At 39.1% G+C, this 24,586-nt stretch overlaps 1 protein-coding gene across 1 annotated transcript in view; it reads right to left on the reverse strand.

Moving 5' to 3' along the window:
- Positions 1 to 23,788, reverse strand: part of ache (acetylcholinesterase (Yt blood group)) — a 43,532-nt gene extending 19,744 nt beyond the window's left edge. The window contains exon 1 of the mRNA XM_076724538.1: positions 23,492 to 23,788. The gene's annotated coding sequence lies outside the window, so the exon portion shown is untranslated. The remainder of the gene's footprint in view (positions 1 to 23,491) is intronic.
- Between the last annotated feature and the right edge of the window lie 798 nt (positions 23,789 to 24,586).

Raw genomic sequence — 24,586 nt, forward strand, 5'->3', positions numbered from 1 at the left:
GTGAAACTTGGACACAACTACGCAACTTCAATGGTGCACACTCCCCCACTCTGTCCAAAATCAAATTTGCTTTTGCAAAGGCCAACCTTTCTGCTACATGTGTCTGTGATCACATCTCTTTTGACAGAATTCATTCAGTGCTTCCAACATTGTTTTATCATTGAAAAAGAAATCAAGCTGTTCTCAACTCCCTTCCTGATGGATGCAGAAGAAGTGGAAGAGTGTCTGCAAGTAGAACTTATCAGAATGTAGTGTGATAATTCCCTGATGAATCAACATCAGCTTCTCTCCCTACCCAACTTCTACCAGAGCTTGGAAAAGGCCAAGTTTCCTCTGATGCAATGCCACACAAAAAGAATGAGTCTGCTCACTCAACATACATAAGTGAGCAAACATTTTCTCTGTTTACTCTGAACAAAAGCAGATTGAGGAACAAAAGCAGATTGAGGACCAAAATGACCGACAGCCATCTCTGTGACGTCCTTTGCATATCAACAACCAAACTTAATCCTGACCTGCCAGCCATCCTTTGGTCCAAAACGGAGCATCACTGCTCCCACCAAGTGCAACACTGTTCCCGTTATAGGTGAGTTAAAAATATATTACACAGTATTCATGTGTTCACAAGCCCAATCACTTAATAAATTAAGTCAATCTAACAAATGTTAGTTGATGTGTTAACGACCCCAATAACTTATTTGCATAACTAACTTAAATATAACCATCCCCTTTGCTCCCTTATTTTCCCACCGTGATACAGGGCTGTGAAGGGAGATCACCATCCTGACTAATAAGCAATCTGAGGCTGCTGTTTTGAGAATGAGCTACCAACCCTTTTTGTAACAAAATAAATGACAACCCATCGAGGCAAAGTAGTGATGTAAGCTGTTTTGTTTTTCTTTAAGCACATTCAATTATCAAGCATAATTTATCTACATTTGATTTAATACACTAGAAGTGAAGCAATATACCTCACCTCTAGTGAGTGGCCCAACCTTTCGTATATTTTTCTGTATGTGGCCCTCAGTGAAAAAAGTTCAACAAGTTTGAAAGGACACCCCTGGTTTAAAGGTACAATGTGTAAGATATGGCCATCTGTCCAAGGTCACTCCAAACAAATAGGGGGGGAGCACATCAAAAGACTAATCACTAACTGCTGCTCAATATAGTCTCGCTAGCTTTGGCTGTAGCTACTAGCAGCTGTTAGCTAGTTAGCTTAGTCAGCGATGCAGCTAGTGGTCATTAGCTGACTGGAGTCTGCCCTGAACGAGAGCTTGGAGCACTGGGGGATTGTTGGTGTTTACACCACAGACAACAGAACTGGACTCAGCAGCCTCCCAGTCAACACGCCTGGATCAGATAAGAACACAGGCTCCAAGACTGACAGGCCAGTCTGACGACAGAAATTACAATACTGAGGTGATTTACAGCAGCTCAGACCAGGACTCTGAATCTGGGAATGACAAACACATGGCAGGCGGGGACAGAAGGCATCAGCAGCAGGGAATGTTGTGACGGTGGAAAAACGAGATGGTGTTGGTGAGGTTTTTTTTTTTTTTTTTTTTTTTTCCCCCACTCAAGTTTGAATGTAGTGCGTTTTGTAATAAAAAAATAACATTCATGTTTTGAATGTTTTAAAGTTCTGGTCATATCTTATGTACACACTGTACCTTTAAACAATCTCCTCAATAATTCTTTATATGGCTTTTGCTGTGAGATTAAGCTCCGCTGCTTGTTATCCCTGAAGGAAACCCTTGTAGGTGTTTACATATCTTAAAAAAAGTTGTCTAGCTGTCTGTTGACATAGAGTTTTATACCTAGGTCAGGTGATGACAACTGAGCAAACTCCAAGAGCTGAAAAAACCATGAGGTGTGGTAAACAGCTCCCAAAACAAGCTTGTAAGTGGACCTGGAGTTAGTCTTACTTTGTCACATAACTATTTCAGGTTCAAGAGGGAACTCAAAAAAGCTTTTTTAATACAGCTACTTGTTACATTTCTACTGAAAGACAAATCAATCCAAAACTATTTTAGCCAGGAAGGTATGACTTATGATGCCATTATCTTCATGGTCTAAAATATGTCTAAGACTACTTATATTCAAGCTACTATCATACAACAAGGTAAGTGTTTTAGTCAGACTAAATGAAAAGTCAGTTTGACTTTTGAAAAGAACAAATTCCTAGTACAAAAAAAATATTTTTCAGTGGCCACATATCTCTTTGGGTGTGTCATGCAAAGCACACATGACAATGAAATCGAAAAAAGTGTGGATCTACAGGAATAAGTAATCAATATCATACTATGATGAAAATGTGTGAAAAAATCATGTTTTTATAACTGTAATTTGTTCAGATGGTTTTTAGTCAGAATTTACTTGGAATCATCTTGAACAGAATATTGTAAAATGCTGAAAACTGAATCAAACCATTAAAAGAAATCACTTGTAAAATAAATGAAGAATGGATTGAGGTGTAAACACACCATGACGTCATCCATTGGTTTGTGGAGTACCATTTTGAAGCTTCGAGTGTGGCATTATGGCCATCTCCATCTTGCTTTCTTGGAGCCAAAGGTGGTCATATTTGGGCAACAGGATGGCTGGGGAGGTTTATGAATTGCTATGCCTCGATCGTGTTTGGACCTGACTAAGAACCCTTGAACACACCACCATTGCGACTTGACAATCACAAGGTAACTATGCCCTGAAGCAGATGCTACTATATCGTCTACTTTAACTGTTAGTATAACTTACAAAATGAACATCATGCTGTCTTGAAGAAGACTTGGAACTAGCAGTTGAGACCATAAACTCATAAACTATTGACTTGAAACATATCAAGTGAAATGTAAGACTTTTTTTCATCACCTTACAAAAAACTGGACTTCTTTCTGGAGCGAGTGGAGTCGCCCTGCGGAACATTAGCAAGAATGCTGGTTTAAAGCACCCAAGAAGCTCCTTCCACTATTTATACAGTCTAGGATTGAACTGTATTCTTCATGTCTTGGATTTAGGCAGGCTGTTAAACACATCTGAGGGCCTCTTGGTACAGGTTATCAGTGGACAGTACAGTGAATGGAGATGTGTAGGTGGCCTGTGGCTTCCCAGAAGAGACTTGAATATTCAGCACAACAGTCCTCCTGCTCTACAGTACAGATGAACATGTCAGTGCTACAGTAGAATCAAATACACACATTTCACTGCTTCTGCTTGTGTTGAGGTGTCACTTCTGTTTCAGGCTTTCAGTGTTGTAAGAGACTTGCAAATCACGTCCCCCCCTGGACATAGTCTCTGTGAGTTCACCCACATGTTTCTGTTTGTGAAGCTCAGTGACAGTGGCTCTGGCCGTTGCCATCCCCAAATCCGCCAAACTCCTGGCTAACCAAAAATAGGCAAAGAGGTGGAGCAGGAGCGGGCCGTATGACGCTTAGTTGCCCAAACATAGTAGCTAGTTGTCACTGAATCCAGCCCTGATTTGCTAGATTTCCTGCCCCAAAAATATAGCAGAAACATTAAGGGATAGCTTCTGCAGTGGAAATGGTATTATCAAATCTCTACCAAATATGAATACTTTTCTACCTTCACATATACCACCACATCACCAAACCCTTGCTGGTGATTATTTTTCTTTCAGCTGACCGGTCGATTAATCAACCAATTGTTTCAGCACTACTCTCAAGAGAAGAGCAAATCAATATAGACATCAGTCCCTTGGTTGTTGAGCCCAGCATAAACTGCAGCACTCTGCTGGCCTTGCTGTAATAAAAAGTGATTAAGATATCACATTCAAAGACTTGACTTGGCATTTGTGACTAACACATATCCCTGGTTTAAGGGAACCTTCTTCCTATTGATTTAATATTGCACTTTCATAAAGTTCATAAAGGAGGCTTTCCCGTAAAAACCCACATCTCTCAAATTACAAATCTCCAATTTTTAACCAAGGTTTTCTGTTGTATGTTTGTCTCCAAGCCCTAATGACATCTTAAGGGTTATTTTTACAATTAAAGAAAGTTTCAGAGCCACACAGACATTAGACAACTGTTTTCATAAGCTGAGTACTCCTCATGATGACCTGTAGCAGCTGCTTCACAATAAAAACCTTGCACAAACACCTCCACCATTCAGACATCTACTCTAATATTTCTGAATTCCAAATTTGGTTTTATTCAACTTTGCTGTTTATCACCAAATATGAATTAAAAATACACACTTGATATATGAAGAAGCTTGAAGCAATAAAAAAACAAAAACAAAAAAACATTGGGATATTGCAAAGGTTGTTGTTAGTAGTTTGGAATGGCTGCAATTTATAGGGTCTTACCACCATAAATTTCATCCACAGGGTCAATGCCAGGAATGTTTGAGCTATGAAAACAAACACCTGCAGTTTGTGTGTAGTATCATCCCTAATGAAAATTGAATATCAGCTCAAGTCTTCAGTAAACTCTACATAAGCTAAGAAAAAGATAACTACACAGACATATTTGAGTGAATATCTCAGTTGAATAAAGTTTGCTGTGGATGTATAGTATAGTAATGTTAATATAAATCAGTAAAAACAAGGAAAATGATAACCAATCTCTTCTTTTGCTTGACTCACACTGTCCGCGTTAGAAAACAAGTCATAATATTCAAAGTTCAGTGATAATAATATCACTTTGTTTGTTTGAATGTGCAGTGTGTGTGAGGGACAGAGAAAGGTGACATCACTAAAATAGTCTCTATACAACTGAGAGAGAGTGTGTTCAGAAATAGTATCGATACACACACACACACACGCACACAGCTGCCCCCTATCCCTTACAGCACCTCTGAGCTAATCCTGTCACTATGACAACCATACATTGCAAAACATAAACAGCAGCCTCCAACCTAACAGGTGGGAGACATGTCTCCAGGCATTGTTGCACATTTATAACCAAACACTAAACGAGGTATGACACTGTGTTTGTGAGAGCAAGGTGGAAGAAGCGCTCATGAGAGTGACAATGTAGTCAAATGTATATCTAACCTTGAGACGTTTCCCCTTCCTTGTGTCCTGGTTGCCTCTCCCCTGTCTGTCTAGTCTGTAGCTGTGTACCAATTCAGCGGCTGCATCCTTCGGAGGACCCAGCCTACGCGGTCTCCGGAGGCTGGGTCCTTCGGAGGCTCCTCTGTCGGCCGCATCAACTATCGGTAAATGGGACGGTCTAGCCTTCGGAGCATTTCCTGATTGCGTCACGACGTCCCGTACAGCTCCTATCGCTTGTAAGAGGAGCGAAATGTAGCCTATTACAAACTTACAAATTCACCTGATGTGAATATCTTCACAGTTACAATAAGATATTAGTCGACATGTGAGCTTGTAACATTTGTAAGTGAAGGATTTTAATAAGGCTAACAGTTAACTGAGCTCCTCATATCAACAGGTCGCCATTATTACAAAAAAGAATCGGCGCACAAAGCATCTTGGGATATGGGAGGCCGTGAAGGATAGTAGCGATGCATCCTCAGAATACAGGGAAAAGGAGGACGCATTTGTCGGCTGCATTTGGAGGGTCCTTCGAATTTGGACGAATTGGGACAGCCTTCGCGCAGCATTATGACGTAATCGTCCTTCAAATCCATCCTCCGAAGGATGCAGCTGCTGAATTGGGACACAGCTTGTGTCTGTGTTGCTTTAGGGTGTGGCTGGCAGGTTGGGACCAGTCTCCTGAACACACCTGCACGCAATCATCAATCAAGACCCACCTGCTCACTCAGTGTATAAGCACCTGGATTACAACCAGTATTCGTCATATCATCTGCCTTGCTGTGTGGTAATGGCCAGACCTGAAGCTCATGTTAAGTACCCTGTCAGTTTTTGTCTTGTCTGCCTTCAGCATACCTAATCGGTTGTGTTTTCCCTATTGTGCTCAGGTTCCTAGCCCACACTAGCTTTGTTGGTTTCCGGCCGGTCTGCTCTCACATAAGAACTTGGATCAGTCTACCTACGCTTGCCAACAGACTAGATACTTCTACCCTTCAGCTCAGTTTAAGGATTTGGCTTTGTTTGAACTCAGTCATTACCTTTTAATCATTAAAATACTTCAACTGTTTTCCTGCCTCATTTTTCCAAGCATGGCACTTTGGGTCCTGGTTGGCCCGGCAGACGCTGCAAGGAGGAGAGGCTTGGAGGCAGGGCATGAGTGCAGCGGAGAGGGAGGGGGAGCGACGTGGAACTTGTGTTGGTTCAAATTTTCAGGCTAAGTCTGCTCTCTCCTCGATCTTACCTACTGCAGCTTTAACCCATACTGACATGAGCTAGTGAATGTACACATTCAACACATGTGATTCCCGATTGGAGCTCTGCCCTCCTGCAGCTGCAGACTAACAAGCAGCTTGTTCTCTGCTGTGAAAGGGTGAATGCAGACTTGTGTTGTAAATATGCTTTGAGTGGTCCTCAGACTAGAAACACGCTATACAAATACAGCCCATTTACCATTTAACTCCCACTAAAATCACAAATTGTTATGTTCACATATCTGTTTGTGTACAAAACTAGACAGGTAAATAAGTAAACTATACTAAACTAATTGAACTTTGGATAGAACAAGGTTGCTGTTTCACCGTGCTTTATGATAAGCTAGGCTAACCACATCCTGACTCCAGTCTGTACTGAACACACAGGCTGTGTCTCCCTCACTAATTCACTGCTCCCTATAAAATGGGCACACAACAGTTTATTCTGTAGTGAGCAGCAAATTGAGATTTTGGTGACTTAATAATCATCGTCATTTTGCATCATTACTGCAAAGTGTAGTCACAAAATGGTAATTTTCACTTTTATAAAACTAGAACTACAGCCTAGTGGTTGTATGCCTCCACCAAGCAGTCAAATTGCAGTTTACATTCATGTCTGTCGAGACTCGTATAATATAAGTATGTAGTGAAAACTTTCAAAGAATTAAAAAAAAGGTATTAAGTGTCCTTTTTGGTGAAATAGAAGTTTTCACTATATTGACTCATATGATTCCAGTGAATATTTTACAGTAAGAAACGTTGTCTTCACTGCAAGAGTTTAAAGGAGCCCAGAGGACTGATTGAGGAGCTTCAGCAAATGGTGCAACGACCATCACCTAATGCTTGATAACAGCAAAACCAATGAGCTTGTGGTGGACAACAATGCTTCAAATATGGATGTTGCTTCAGAGAAGCAACAAATTCTGAAATGTGGATGCTTCACACACATCTTCAGCCCAGCACCACAGAAGCTGGATACAATCACCAAAGTTACAATGTGGGTGTCTATGATTAGTGTCACCAATTCAGCATCTGACCAAATGTGAAGTATGGTCACACCTCATTATTATATGAGATATTTGTGTGAAATTTTGTCACATCTAGTATATGAATTCTTGAGTTATGGCCAGAAATGTGCTTTTTGCCGTCACAGTTGCCTTGACCTTTGATCACCAAAATCTAAACATTTCACTCTTGAGTCCAAGTGAACATTGTGCCAAATTTGAAGAAATTCCCAAAAAGCACTCTCAACATATCGTGTCCACAATACTTGGGCTATTATGAGGTCACAGTGATCTTGACCATTGATCATTAAAATCTAATCATTTCATCCTTGAGTGAACAATGTACCAAATTTGAAGAGATTCTCTCTAGACGTTCCTGAGATATCCAATTCACGAGAATGGGACAGATGAATGACAAACAATCTGAAAACATGATGCCTCTAGATACAGAAACACATATGTCATGGGCACTACTTTTTTCATTCTATTGTGAATTTTGAAGGGCAATATATAGTGAATACATTTTCACACCGATTCCAATTGATCTGAAGATGGCGCTGTGTTAGGTGGCCGCCTGTTGCAGTAGCTCCGTCGTTAGCGTTCATTTCTAAAGAATTTCCCAAATTGGGATTAATAAAGTTCAGTCTAAGTCTAAGTCTAAGTTCTCAAATGAAATGGCTGACAGTATATATAGCGCACTGTCTAGTAAATAAGTAAAGATTTCAGACACAGACATGAAATTGATATTGATTCTCTTGAAAAGAAAGCAAATAAGGGTATTTGCCAAAATGTTGAACAATTCCTTTATGAGCACCAACCTACAATAGTAACAGCCATAATTCAGCTTGTGACAACTACTGCAGGTGATCCCTGAGAAAAGATGAGGAAAAGAGGAGTAGATGGATACAAAACAGACAGAGAGGAAGTGAGAAGAGGACCTCCAATGGCTAAGGAAATAAGAGAGGGCAGAGGGAGACAGTGAAGGGGCCTGGGACTGGGTGGGAGAAAGTGTGTCACTTCTCAAATTAGACTAAGGAATTTGTGTATGAAGTTCACAGGAGGATTGGTTTCACCGGGGGTGGGTGCAAGTCATGTATCTCTCAGGATAAAACACTGGACAAGGCAGTCAGTATCAGTGTAAAAATCAGTATCAGTGCACATGTACTGACAAGAACTAGGTAAAGAGATCATATTTATATCATATTAGTTTCTCTGCACTGGCCCCCTTTAACATCAAGAAAGGAATTTAAAATCACTCTCCTCACCTACAAAGCATTTAATGACATTACAAAACCATTTTATCTTGAAGAGCTGAAAGTTCCTTATTACACCAGCAGAACACTGCACTCCCACAGGCCAGACTGACTTGTGGTTCCTCAAGTCTCACGAAGTAGAATGGAAGCCAAAGCCTTCAGCCATAAAGCTCCACTCCTGTGGAACCAGCTCCCAGTTTTAGTTAAGGAGGCAGCACTCTCTCCATATTTTAGGCTTTAGGAGTAGGCTTAAAACTTTTCCTCTTTGATAACCCTTACAGTTAGGGCTGACATGCCATCAAATGTTCTCCAGCTATCTTGTTTGGTTGAGTGTAGTGTAGCTGTAGGTGAGACTGTTGGGTATACATGTGTTATATCTATAACCGGAATGGACAGTGCTGTTGTGATTTTTCTACAGACAAGGTGAATCAGCTGCTTGAGAGAGAGTTGTGATTAAAAAACTTTTACCCCCATGTCATCACTAGTGAGCCCTGCTGAAAAGGTCATTATTTCAGTCTGTAAATACTATCTACAAATTCTCACAATTTTTTTTTACAATTTCTTTCTTTTTATTTTTATTTAAAATTCTCACTCTTTTGTATATATACTGATGTTGTTTCTAATTTGCATGCACTCCTTATATTAATCTGCTCTACTGATGCTACTGTAATCTGGAATTTCCCCTCGCGGGACAAATAAAGGGATATTGAATTGAATTGAATTTCTAACGTGCCCCTGTTCCTGAAAAATTTGTTTTTGGAGAAGGTGTTGGTGAGACACGAACAGTTACTGTCTCCAATAAAGATAATCCCCATGAGCTGTAAACCTCCTTGTCTAAAACGTCATGTCTTTTAAGAGAGAAGTTTTCATGGTTCTAAAAAGAGCAATGAGGAACTGAAGTTATAGTTGATGATTTGATTATACTGTACATGTGACCTCAGAAACAATGAAGTGTTTTGGATGAGGCTCTGAGGGGCATTTGTTTCCACCAAGGTGAACAGAAAACACAAACTGAGGTAAAGGAAAATCAATAGAGTGGTAGAGTCAGTGTTGTGTGATGAGAAAGTTATGATCGATGATGAAGTTTCTAAAGTGTCAATCACAGGACAAAATCCAGAAAACAAATCAAACAATCAACAAGTTATTTCTGTCAGTCAGATGACAGCTAAATAAACATGCAAGAAAGTGAATGTGATCTAACTGGAAACACACAGGTGGATGTGTGAAGTGTTTACTCTTTCAACAGAATGTGGTCTTTATTGCAAGACACAAAAGGCATGAGATGGATTTAAAGCTGTTCTTTGACCAAGTTAGCCTTTTCATGAAAAACACACAATACACTGTGCAACCAACCTTCACTGAAATGGTTTCAAATACCAAAGGGCGTATCAGTTTTTTCCTCCTTTTTCTGTGCGTTGCTCCCTTTTTTAAATGCAGTTTTATCATAAACGCATGGCATAAAGCTGGACTCTTTAAACATTAATTGTGCAAGGAAGGATGTCATGAGAGCTTCTCTTTTCACTTTGTTTAAGGTTACGAAATGAAGTGTTATTTTTCTACAACAAACATACAGGACAGCTGAGGATGAACCTATATGGAGGTGGGAATGGGATGGGGAGGTTTTCCTCAGCCATAAGAAGAGACAATGGTTACTTCTCTACAAGAGTTGGTGGTCTTGTTTACTTACATTTTTTACTTATTACTTGTGTCATTGAAGAAATTATTGAGGGTCCTTTGTTGAAAATACAAGCTGTTGGAAAATGTAAAAATGATTTTTCTTGGTGTACTGTATATGCTCCAACCACAGGCACAGTGGCGGGTTTTATTTTTCAACCCTTTAAATGCTGTTGTTAACAGCTGTAGTGGCAAAGGGTACATGTTCTAGGGTGGCCACTTTAACTGTACTTCAAATGCAACTCTAGACGGAGATCCTCCAGAACCATATGGAGTCACCAAAACTTGTCCTGTTAAGTTAATTTTTCATCACACTCAATGTCAATATCCGAATCCGAATCCGAATCAGAATCAGAAATACTTTATTGATCCCCGGGGGATATTGTTTTTGTTACAGGTGCTCCTTACAAGAATAGAAGAAATAGAAGAGATGAAGAAGAGATAGAAGAGATATAGAAGAGATAATAGAAGAGAAAGAAGAGATAAACATGTAGAGCAATTAAAAGAGAAAAAGAATTTATATATATATATATATATATATATATATATACACACACACACACACACACACACACACACACACATGCACAAAATAGATATACAGATAACTAAACAAAAATATATACTGAGACAAGGGCCATTCAGAGGGAGGAGTTGTACAGTTTGATGGCCACAGGCAGGAATGATTTCTTGTGGCATTCACTCTTGCATTTTGGATACTTGGGCTCATGCTAAAGATAACTGTTTACCTATGACTAGGCTCAATAGATTTTACTATTTCAAATAACAGACCATCAGACCGATGTACTTCAAAGTTGTCTGATACTCCACTTAAATGTGGTCTTGCTTTGTGGTAACATTTTAAAAAATGATTTAAGTCTCTTTTGGAGTAAATATATAAAGATAAAATCAGAAAACACTTAAATAAAGGGAAGGGTCAAATAAAACACCTGTGCCTACAGCACACTCAATGTCACAAGGGACATGGCAAGGTCTGTGAAAGCCCTGGAGAGAGAAATAGTGGGGCTGCAAAATTTAGCAGACTCCAAAGGAGAAAGAGAACATGTCAAAAATTCTAAACTGCAAAAAGTCAGTTCTAACTGACCTGCTGGGTTTTTCTGCTGAAGGTTCTCTGGTGCTCCTGTTTTCATAACCTTCAATGCAAAAATGGACAAAAAAAATCATGCATTCCCTGCAGTTCAACAGTGGCCAACCGTTGCAGGAGTCTGCAAAGTTTTGCAGATGGTCAACTGCCCTCTATGAGGAGCTCATCAAGAGGGAGTTCCTGGAGAGACCAGAGGTGGCACAGTCTATGACTGCCTATGGTCAGGTGGTCATTGGACACACAGTTCTCCACGGATGATATGCATGTGGAGCAGAGCCTAGAGAGTGGCAAGGCTCCAGTTTTCTTTGGCCTTCCTGTAGACTTATACAAGGCTTTTCGGCTTGTGATTGGCAAGGTTTCCCTAATTATTATCAGAGACAGTCTTAATAAATGACAGTTACCTTTGAGCTGCAGCTACCCTTCTCCCAAGAAATGGGATCTACAAGAGATTAAGAACTGGCAGCCAGTAGCTCTGCACTGACTACAGACTTTCAGCATGAGGCTAAGAAAAGTAATGAAGCAGGTAATTCACACTGACCAGACCTCTTTTGTACCCAGCAGGCTGATATCTGATGACACGACTCTAAATCCCAATATTTTGGACCCCTCCCGCTTTTGACCGTTTAACACCAGTTGAACACCAGTATTTGCGGGAGATGCAAGATCCGTTTGGGTTCAGCTTTGCTCTCAAAGCCAAGGTCCAGGTCTTGTGTGGTGACATTGAGAGTGTACTAAAGATCAGCAGTGATTTAAGGCGCTCTCTAGAGTCGGTTTGTCTGTTCTGGGCTACTGTAGAAACATGGCAGTACAACAATCAGCCTGTTCTGCATGCATTACTAGCTGTGTGTCTGTGAACCCTAAGTGTGTTTTTGCACAATTCTGCATGTTGGGCTTCCAGTGAATGTTTTTTTTTTTTTTTTTTTCATTTTGGGAGATCTTAGCTAGTTAGTGAACCCCACACTTTAGTACCATATAATATCAGTGGGTCTATTACTGTATTTAGGATTTTGAATCAGGTCTCAATTGAAATATCAAGGGGAAATTTTCATTTGATGACATTAAAAGCCCTTCTTATCTTGTATTTCAGCTCATTCACAGACGTGCCAAAATGTCAACTGGAATTGATGTTCAAGCCTAAATATGTAATGTTCTTTTCCATACTTACAGTTAGTGCCCATGCTTGACTGAATTTGTGGAGGATATCCAAGTTCTGCTGTAAGCCCTCTCTGGAGGGACATAAGAGAACCAGGACATCAACAAGCATTAGACATTTGATCTCCGTGTCCAGTAGAGTCACACCAGGAGCTGTGGATGTTTGATGCTGTTATGCAAATGCATTTATACATACAGCATGTTGAAAAGGATTGGGCTCATATTACAGCCCTGTTTCACCCCATGGTGATGTCGGAAGTCATTTTTTCTTTTGTTTGAAATTTTAATTGGAATCCATTGTTTGAGTTTTTTACCCAGATGACACTCTATAATAACTAATAAAAGTGCCCTTCATGCCAATTACAATCAAATGCCTTTTTTTGAAATCTGCAAAACATGAATGCATTACATTTTTATTTTGGTGAACATGTGCATTAATTTGGGTGATATGGGTGAAGATACGGACATATGTGCAATGGTTTGGCACGAATCCAATCTGAGTTTTAGTTAATGATGATAATGCTGTAGTGCACCTTGCCCATAAAGTGAGTGACATATATTCTGCTGTATTTCTGAGGGTCAAATTTGTCACCACTTTAAAATATAGGTGTAATAAGACCATCATTCCACCTCTCAGGAAAATATTCCACACTGGATTGAATAATTTCGTTTTTGGTGGAGGTGCAGTGTAGGGGAAATAAACTCCTCTAGTAATAACTTAATCTCCTCACTATTGCCTGCTTCTTGGTGTTGGTCTGTTTGAGAAAGAGAGTGATCTGGTTGTGGTTCAATACCGGGGTTTGGGGTTTGACTGTGAATGCACTGAGAGAGAAGGGTCCATGTCTGTGATCATATTATCTACAGTGCTGTTGCCAAGGGTTCAACAATAAGTGAACCTTACAAAAGAGTCCCCTCTTACCTAACCATTAACAATGTACAGAGTGAGGCTTTTGCAAAGTTTGAATAGCTCCTTCCCATTCCTGTTAATCACAGTGTCAAAGCTGTTTCAAGGATGCAGATGTAGGTGATTAGTAGGACCTTGCTGGGTGACAAAATTGTCTCCTTGACACTGGTAAAATGTGTACCACACTGGGCATTAAAATTAATACTGATTATTGAATTTCCCACCATTTGTAATAGTAAATCTCTTAATCAAGGCAGGGAAATATTTAATCAGAGAAGTAAGGGGTCTCAGATGGGGAAATGTAAACAGCACATTGATGTACATATCCCTCTGAGTAGAAATGAGATCTCTTTTTATTATTTATATATATATTGTCTACTGCCTTGGCTAACGATAGACTGTTTCATTTGAAAGCTGTTATGATTGTAAAGAAGAAAGAGTTTTTTCATATTTCTAATAAATAATAAATATACATAAATACATCTCTCTCCCTCCCTCATTACCATGCAATGTAATATAGATTATATACTCTTTGTACCTCTACCTGTCAGAGATTTTGCCATACTGTTTATAAAGAAGCATATATTCCTATATATATATAGTTGTATTAGGCCACTGTGCCCTGCAGATCAGTAAGGACTGTTTTACTTGATTAGTTAGGTGTGTGTTTGTTTAGATTACTGATAGGGATGAGCGAGTACACCACTATCTGTATCTGTATCTTTATCTGTTCAACCATCTAAATTATCTGTATCCATATCTGTACTTGGAGTGGGTGGGGCCTAACAGAAATGGGTGGGGCTTAAATCAGTACATTATTTTAAGTCTGAAATTGATATACAATAAAAATATTAATATAGGCTACTTTGTGTGTTCAGCTATATGTGTGTAAGTGTGTAAGTGGTCTGTTATTTTTTAATGATCTGTGTGAACTTGGTGATTTATGCAAACATCCAGTGATGGCAAACAGGGAAATAATATGTCAGCCTTGTTCACTGTATTCTTCTAAAAAGCACCGCGTTCAGTGCGAGCAAAGTTTTCCAACTGACTTTATATCACCAGCCAAACTACGAGCAAGCAGATGGTAAAAAAAAAAAAAACCCGACCAGAGTGGAGGCCGTTTTCAGCTTTGTCTTGTCAAATGCACCGCGTACGTTACGAAACAAGTTCACCAAGTAACTTTAAATATCATACAAACCGAAATAGAGGCGAGCTGAAGAAAACCTAAGGAGTACTGAAGAGAGCAACGTGAGCTAGAGACGTGTCTGTGTAGGGAGGGGCGGGCACTGTGTGTGACTGGCCATTCACAGAGCGTGAAGACAGTCAGTTACCCAATGAGGATTTTCCTTCAGCACAAGCACAGATAGTGACGAGTTTTACTCATATCATGCTAGTACTCGTCAAAAATGCTGTATCCGTAACCGGATACTCGTTTCAGCCAAAAACTGCCAAAATTGTTCCCACTTCACCTAACTGTTCTCTATTTCCAGAAATCTTACAATACCATAATACATAAGTATTGTAATATACAACAACATATACCATGATAAAAGATTCAAGATTTTATCATTAATAATGCCTACTAAGCTATTATTATTTGCAATTCTTCGAATTCCTGCCATACATGCAAAGTTGGGCAATATGTTGCTGCTAAAAGAATCAAACAAATAAAGTCATGTGCAAAAAAAAAAATAATTGTAACAGTCAAAAGCTGCTTTAACACAAAGTCTGACATAGTACCTAGTACCACTAAAACATCGTAACTGACAGATTGGCAGCAAGGGAATCAATGGAATTTTCCATTTTCCAGTTTGGCACTCTAAGGTTTCACACAACACTGTGATTACAGGACATAAACACTCACTCACACACACACACACACACACACACACACACACACACACACACAGTGATAGGAATACACTGAGTAGGGCTCAGAAATGGGATAGACAAGAATAGACCAGAATATGAGAGCAATGTCACTCGGATAGTAAACACTCAACAGTTTACTATAGAGTCCTATTTTGGGTTATTGAGAGTACTATACTGCATAAATGTTATACTTAGAGTTGGGACACTGGACTGAGGACAGAGCTTGTGTTCAGTGTCCTGTTTTCATGTAGTTTCAGGGGATTAATTGTACCCTTCTTAATATTAAGTGAGATAGGGGCAACATTTTCAAGTTGCTTGACAGAACCTTTGTGTTTTCACCTGATCTGTTAAATTTTCTTTTTTTTCTGTTCTAGGGCTAATGGTACCCTGCTACCCTAACCCAAACCCAACCAACAACCTAAATCATTTAAAAAAAAAACTTTACTAATAAATTAGTGCGTACAGCATTTTTGGTTCATATAGAATTTGCACTTTAAAGCACTTCTGATTCCCATCTTTCATAAAATAAAAGTAGCTAGCCATGACCTAAGCATGTGAAAAAAATAGCTGTGAACTGTCTTTGACAATGAATGACTGAACCATGTACAGTTTCAAAACGAAAACAATGCAGCAACCATTAGCAGTTCTTTTATAAAATAATTAAAAGAGCTCCATCAGGTGACCACATCCATATGCAGATTTAACAGCCTCTGTTTGGTGGTCAGCACACCTGTGGCAGTTGAACTGTGGTGAAAAAACAGTGCTACATGCCTCACATGACCAAGCAGACAGCTGGCGCGGCCTACATTCAAACCTACTCAAGAAGCAAGGTATAAAGTGTGTGCAAAACACTTTATGTGTTGGGACAGTCCAGCCTCTCACCGCTACATCCATATTTTGTGCACTGTCTGTAACAACAGAAATATCGATTACAGATTGTTATTCATGTCGAGCTCCTGCTCCAAAACAGCGGATTTCAAAACCTAAGCTATGTTTGTCCAGTCCAGTTTGTGATTTGAATAGAGGCCATGTCTGTAGGACAAAACTATTAATTTCCCATTCACGGATCATAACATGAGCTGTGACTGTAGCTTGTGTGGTCCACCCATCTGTGGTCATTGAGATGCACTCTGCATGTTTGAGGCTCATTGTCACCTTAGCTTTTGTCTCTTGGTACTGAGCTGCTATCACTGTGGCCTTGATGGAATTCTATACTGTGGCTCCGACATGTTTACTAACCTCTGAAATCTATCGTTAGCAACCACAGAAAACAGCCTTTAGTCTTTGGCTATATATTCAGTGAGGCACATCGTGTTATTTTTTCAGCTGTTGGACTGTTATGGGGAAGTAGGGCTTGAAATGCTTCTTTCAGGCTCCTTTGGCCTGCTGAAGCTTTTTCCTCACAGTATGTTATTGCCGTGATTTAAGGTTTTCTGAGTGGCGATGTGCCAAGTGGCTTCTCATGTTTGATGCGTTTCCCGTAATGGAGTTGACAGTCATCAGCAGTATTTGCAAGTTGTTTTGCATTTGTTTCCTTTTCACGAGTTCTTGAAACTAGAAAACCGAAATGCAGCCACACATCAGCTCTAAACTCTTTTTGGAATATTGCAGCCGGTTGCCTGCAGCTCTTCAGCTAACAGCTCACTGTGGCTGCTCCTTTTTCTGTTACTTCCTGCAATGTTTCGAACTGATCTGCTGTCAAAACTGCCAGAAATGGCCGTTGTTTTGTGATAGATGATAACGGTTAATTAAATATTACATTTTCTGTGACTACTTCATAATAAAAGTCAACTCATGTTTCACCAGTTAAATGCTTTTAATGTGAAGCTGCAGCAGTAGGAAATATTCGGTTTGCATTGGCAGTCATTTTTTCCAGGTGTTTGTAACACTGCAAATAATTGAATATTGCAATGCTTTCATCAGTGGGCCACAGGCTCAATCACCATCGTGTTATTTCATTTTGTGATAAGTAAATAAATAAGATAAATAAATCTTTATATTTATTATTCTATATTATAATTATTATTATAAAACACTTATTCTTTATTTGTTTTTACTTGTTCATCCAACTACTAAATATCTGCCAATTACTATGTTAAGTGATGACCTGAAACTAAGTCTTGTCATCGTAGTTTAATGTGTAACCATCTTCTCATCAGACTGGACCACACAGTTTCATCCAATGTTCCATCCTGGCCTTCCCTTATCTTATACTATACAATATTTGTTAAGTTGCATTGTTATCACATTGATTGCTTGCTATATGCTGACAATATCAACAATTTTACAACTCCATATTGTGTCTTGGCTGTGTGCTTGTCAGCTTGTTTTACATTTGTTCTGCCCCCAGTATCATGCCATGACACAACACTGTGTCCCCTTAGTGGGAAGAGAACTTTCATTTCACATAAAATATTCTGAATTGAAATGCACTGTTAAAAGTCTCACCACGCCATACACTAACAACGAGCAGCCACGATCTTTGAGTCAGTTCTTAAAGCCACACTGGTGTTCAAGACTTGTGTCTTAAAGATGGTGCATTGTTAAAGATGATGCATTCTTTTTTAACAAAAATCAACCCACCAACTGCTGAAGAATGTGTGAGTCTCTCGACAGTAATTCTTCATTTGGTAGCAGTGTAAATTCCTTTTTGATGACAATAAATACCAATTATGATAGAACTGTCATCATAATTAATGTTTTTTATGAAATATGGAATTGCAAAACCTAAATGGAAATGGAAAATGTTGGGAGAAGAATGTATCTTCTGTCATTTAAATTATGCTGAATAATAAAGTTGGCACAACTGTATAACCTTAGCTTTCATTCTGCGATTTGATGCACATAAGATACTTGAATATTCACTGTCAGTGAGGTTAAATGATGTGAGGTTAAATGATGCTGGTGACAGTTACTACTGATGGATAGCTAGCTTGAGTGTAAGGCTGCAAGAGCACAATCACACACTAGAGCATCGTTGGCTATGAACAGGTTGAATATTTACAGGAAACACTTAGCCTAACACTACCTATGATGTGTGGATAAGCAATGTCTGGCCATTGTGATTCCTAAAAAATGAGGCATGACTGTGACATTTTGCGAAGTATCTGTATGTGCCAGTTTTGTCTAATGTAGCTTCCCCATTATTTAACCCCTTTCCTCATAATAAAAACTGCTCCACAAAAGAAATGTGATTTGAAGACAGTTATGAGGCAGGGGTAGATTGTACAAATATGTCTTCTTAATAAACTGTGTTAAATTATTGCCCAATTAGCAACTGACCAAAGCTAACTAGGTAATAAGTTTGCTAATTGATCATTAGCAAGGGCAGCTTTATTTTCCCTCTTCAATGACTTTTTAGTGAAGGAAACCATGTAAAATGGTGCATAAAATGCAAGGGGGAAGTAAACAGAACAGAAATAAAGAAGTTCTGGGAGCTGTCGTGACTGACCGGCACGACTTACCAGCTACAGCAGTTTACCAGCTAGCCTTGCTCGCCCTATTTCGGAAAGACGCAAGGATTAGTGTCGCTGTACCACTTTCTGATGTGACCAGGCCTTAAGTCAGGCTTTTCCTAGGTTCCCTTTCGGAACACTTTTTGCTGAATTACCTTTGGTTAATTCAAGAGTCTCATTAGCAAAAACAATGACAGCTAAGCTAACTTTTTTTTTTTTTATTATTATTAAGCAATTTGGTGAGCCCTGATATTTACCAACATACACACACACATCAGTTAGATGCTAACAGTGCATAAATATTAAGACCTCTAGCTTGCGGGTGGCAGCAGTTTGAAGTATATACAGTATATACGTAAATCAAGTGGTTAGGGACTGAAAAGATGTGACAATGTAAAACTAATGAGATGCATGTGTTTGACACAACCACTGATGTCATGAAAGTTATCTTAGTATTACAGATTGCATTATTTTAAGTCACTAACGTTTTTAATTTACCACTGATATCCACCAGCTCCTCAAAATGCATCCTATTTACTATTTACAGTAAGTCTCCTACATCTTCAAATTCACACATTTAAAGTATTTTTAAGAAGTTTTAAAGTGGCATATTTAATCAATTCCATTCAAGGGTTGCTGTGGCGTACCAGTTTCACAATATACTGTGGTATGAAAATTGATGCTTAACAAAGGTTTGCATATCTTACCAAATAAGTGTTATTTAAAAAAAAATCAAATGTAGATATAAAGTTTCATGCCTGTCAGGACATATCATGTGAAAATTATAGCTACGTCTCGTGCCATTACCCTGTCTGACATCCACTGCAACTGCTACTACTATACTATCTGTTCTCATTACGTATATATGTCACATACATAAATATATCACATTTGTATATACTATGTTATAAATACTACATATAGTTGAGAGTCTATTATTAGAGCTGTCACTGTTACTGTGATTCCATTTCTGTCTGTCGCTCTCTCTCTCTCTCTCTAACCCAACTGGTCGAGGCAGATGGCAGCCCACCCAGAGCCTGGTTCAGCTTCTGCCTGTTAAAAGAAAGTTTTTCCTCGTCACTGTCACCAAGTGCTTGCTCATGAGGGAATTGTTGGGTCTCTATAGATAAAGAGTTTGGTCTGTGCCAATTCTATATGAAAAGTGTCCTGAGACAACTTCTGTTGTGATTTGGCGCTATACAAATAAAATTGAATTGAGTTGATTGGAAAATATGATAAAGCATTTGTTCAAACAAAAACACACCTGTTTCTAATTCCTTCAAGGGTCTTTATAACATAATAATAATACTGTATAGTTTCTGAGATAGTTATCATACCATGAAAATCTTATACTGTTGCAACTTGTTTCCATTTCAATATAATAAAGTGGAAACATTTCTCTTTCCATGACAAGGCAGCAGGAGATGTTTTGTATTTTTCAGCAAGACTACATTAAAATTATTTTATTCATCAAATGTAAATTATAGCCTGAAAGAATTTTTCTATAAGCCTAATATATGTATTTTCTTATTCTAAACAACATCCATGAAAAGAAAAAAACAACATTTGAGTCTGTCGACCAACACTTTCTGCCTTACCTACCCTGTGGCTCTGAGAGGCTCAAAGCGTTTTTTTTTCTTTCTTTTTTTTTTTTTTTTCCTCTTTTTTTTCTTTTTTTTTGGTGTGCCATGGTGTGGCTCACTGATGTGTGTGAGAATGGAACTGTATGGCACACAGGAATGAGATACTGTATATAAGGCTAGAAGGATACATTGATTGTTGGTATAGCTATGCACATGACATTTGTTGACAAGAAAAGAAACAGAGAGCCAGCGTTATTGTTTAATAGCCTTTTAATAACCTATTTTGTATATATAAAAACCAACAAAAAAAGGCTACATTAGATACAGGTATGTAACAAATACTATAACCTAAGGTGTATTTTTTTTTACATCTTAGTATTTACAAAATGCAGCAGGATGCAATACGTCACCTCAGATAGAGTAAATGATGATACACAATAAATGAGAAAATGTACTGAGGAAGGTTAAAGAGTGTTAAGAAAACTAGTAGGGTTACTAAACTAGGACAAGGCTTCCTCCTGGACTGTCGATGATTTCAGATTCAAAAGTTCAGATTAAATTAATCACAAAAATATTAAAAGAGGATGATGGTTAGCTGCTGCCACATTTGTGCATTACCATTCCATCCAAATCTAGTGATATTTTTCATTACTATTATTATTGTCAACTAATCTTAACTGTAATGAATACATTTTCAGAAAAAAGGCAAAGACCTGAGCTGATGCAAAACAGAGAGAACGGTAACACTGGCAGCAGCTTGGTGCTCTACCAACAAAAGCGGTACAAAGCAGTACAAAGGGTCACAATACCTTTCACTTTTTTCAATCTCCATCTGCCTTAAAAAACCCTCTGCTAGAGATGATGCGCCATGTAATTAGAGCTGATAGTAGCCTGACTGAGGACCGTGGTCAGGCCTTGCTCCAAAGACTTTAACTTCTCCAAAGTTAAGTTCCTAAGTCTTTTGAGAACAGAATTCCAACTATCCTTCCACTGAGGCTAAACACTAAAACTTAGACTTAAAGAGTATTGGTGAGAGATCTTTTAAAGCCCAGCATGAAAGAGTGGATGGTTACAGCAGGCGAAACCTGTGTTAATCTTCAATGGGCACCTGACTATTGTTTGACAGACTTGAAAAATTGTGAACATATTCTTATAGAGTGTACCCATTAAGACCTTTACCACAGACTATTAAAAACACATCAATGAGCCACACTGTTACATTGGGTGCCATAGTCACTCGTTAGAATGAACACACATTGTAGTTTATTTTGATTCAATCTCAGATTTGCAACACTGTCGTGCTGCCAGAAATACCTACAAATGAAATGTGGATTCATCTGCAGCTGAAAATAGTCCTCAAAAATTGTCCTCTGCCCATCTGCTCCTGCTTTCGTACTGTTTCAAAAAACTAGAGTGGTCAGATGTTTTAAGAAAAATGTGTGTACGTGTGTGTGTGTGTGTGTGTGTGTGTGTGTGTGTGTGTGTGTGTAGAAGGGAAGTCAAGTATTGAGAGATGGAATAATACACTGTTGCTTTTGCTCTTTTTGTGGGAATTATTGACAATAAGAAAAATATATTATCACTTCAGCCCCATCCTTTAATTCTCTAAGCTTATTAAACTAGCTAACCAATGTTTTTCAGAACCAGAGTACAACTACTTCCCAGAGATGAAAAAAAAAAAAAAAAAAAAAAAATGCAGTCAGATATCATTTACAGATATTGTGCACTGTACAGAAACTGCACGCAAATGCAACTTTTATTAAATGAGTAAAACCTGCAGCACTGATACCACCTTGGCAGTCACTCCACTGTAATCCATCTAAGGAATGTGCACTGCCAGCTGCCAACTGCATTTACTGTTATAACTTATACAAGCAAATAATTCAGGCTGCAGTTAACTGCTACAGCATAGAGGGAGGAATCAAGGATTTATTGTTTTAACCGCGCGCGCACGCGCGCGCACACACACACACACACACACACACACACACACACACACACAAATATCATCATCAATTAGCTTCTCTTCAGCTTCATCTATCCACTGACTTCAGCCAGCATGCAGCATCCCTGAAAGCACTGACTGTTATGCAATATGCAGCACAGGTGGAGATCTGATCTGCCATCACACACAGAGCTATTTCAGTGTATGAGAGATTAAACAGAATATACGACTAGAGAGAATAAAGCTATTGTAATGAGACAATTGTCACAACAGGCCGCCCATAGATACATAATATTGTTAGAACCGTATTGGAAAGGCCTCAGTGGTATAAGCAGCTGAGGTAAAAGCATTTAACCACCAACACCATGTTGATTTTCTTTATATGAAAGGCCTCCGCAGAGCAAAACGTTGGCACATACAATACTGCATGTATGTGTATGTGTAAAAGAGACATAGAGACAGTGAACATGAGTAACGAAAGGAGACACCATCAACACACAGTAGCCACATGCGTCTCGCCAGCGAGGCGCTTCACACATCGATTTCCAGTTACCTCCAGCTATAATTTAACACCTATCCTGCAGTGTTCAATCACCCACCTCAGAGAAAACAGAAAAAAACACTAGGTCGCACAATTAAATTATTATTTTGACAATTTGGTGTTCTTTTGTGGGAAAACATACTAACACGAACGTGTGTAACTAACTGCACTTTTGCTAGACGTTTACTTCGGAAGCTTGTGGGCAGTGCAGAGAGCAGCGTCATCGAGCTAAAATATTATTTCACTAAAGCTAGTCGTTTTTCGAGGAGTTATATTTATGCCGACAGAGACACACTACTCCTGTCGATTCAGAGTGGTTATCTACCCCTATTCCGTGAGCTATGTAGATTTGGTGATAAGTAAGGGAACCTTAAATTGATAATATATTAAATGGAATTTGGCGTGACGCTTTAACCATGATACACAACAGCACACGAAGTGACACAATCTGACCCGGTACTGGTTCTATGGAGCCGGGGAAATGGCAAGTAACCATGGCTACCGTTGATATAGCAAATATTAAAGGACATTACATCAGTCATGCACGAGATATATTGCCTTAAAACTGCACGCGTTAAATGGGTTTGCAACTCTCGGTGCAAAGAATGGCTGAAAGCAAATACAGACCGACTGCTGACGTGCACTGGACAGCAATTTTATCGTGTAATGATTATGGAAATTTCATATCAGCTCTTAAATAGCTGCCAATAAAGGCTCGGTATCACTGTTTATGTCTTACCTGGTTAACGTTACCCCTGTAGAGCAAACCCAAGCCGACGATTTCCTTGCTTCCTTTCCTCGCTATGCTTGGACAGCAAACGACACTAGAGTGGTATCGTGGGCGAATGAAATTGTCTCCGCAGGAGAGGTGTCTCCGTCAGACCTTCCGATGAAAACGTCGGGAATGCCTCCTCCCAGCAGCAGCCGATTTTCTTAATATTCACTCACACGGACCGTAAAACAGTGACAGTAGGGGGAGACTGCCGCTAATAAATAGTGCTTGTAAACATAGTACAGACAGTTGCTCTCGCGAGAACACATGCATTCAATTCCCTCGTCAAACAGTATGGAAATGGCTGTGCCAAATTTCCCCAAATCAGGATTCTGCTTCTGCTGTCATTCACTGATGGTGAAAAGAGTCTCTGCGTAGAAAAGAGAAAGAAAGCACTGTATTGTGTAGTCGTTATAAATGAATAAGGTTCCTAAGGTATCTTAACTACAAATACTGACTACTGAGAACAAACACTAAGTGGTAAAAGGCATTGTAGGCTCTAGGCCAAAGGCACAATGAACTGATAAAACAATACAACACAGAGCACAAAACAGCATAAAATGTCGATCAACCTCTTAAGTCAGTCTGGTATAAAAAGAGACTGTGGAGAGATGTTCCTGCCATGCAAAAATGCTGCAGTTTCGGTATAACCTGTACCACTATGGATATCTCACAAAATGTCACAGAAAGCAGTTTTTTATTGATTAATCTACCTGAATATTATGTTATTATTATGTCTGCCCAGAGTAAGTATCGGCTCTGTTTTTGGGAATGTAGAATATTCCTTGAGGTTCAAAATACTGCCGGCAAACACAGGTCACTGACTGTCTGGCACACTGGCCAGCTCAATGTCAATTTAGATAATCTTTCCTTTTGCAAGAACTAATTTTCCTCCTGTATTATATTACCATTACATGACCCATTCATAACCACACCCCTTTTTTTGTTTCACCACTTAGTGGTTGTTGGGAGGTGGTGTCAAATGAAAAAGTGATGTTAATGCTTCTGCAGGGAGGTCCCAGTCAGTGAATTAGATGCGGTTGATCCCTTTACTTCCTTTAA

Source organism: Chaetodon auriga, chromosome 24 (genome assembly GCF_051107435.1).
Source record: "Chaetodon auriga isolate fChaAug3 chromosome 24, fChaAug3.hap1, whole genome shotgun sequence".
Taxonomy (NCBI): domain Eukaryota; kingdom Metazoa; phylum Chordata; class Actinopteri; order Chaetodontiformes; family Chaetodontidae; genus Chaetodon; species Chaetodon auriga.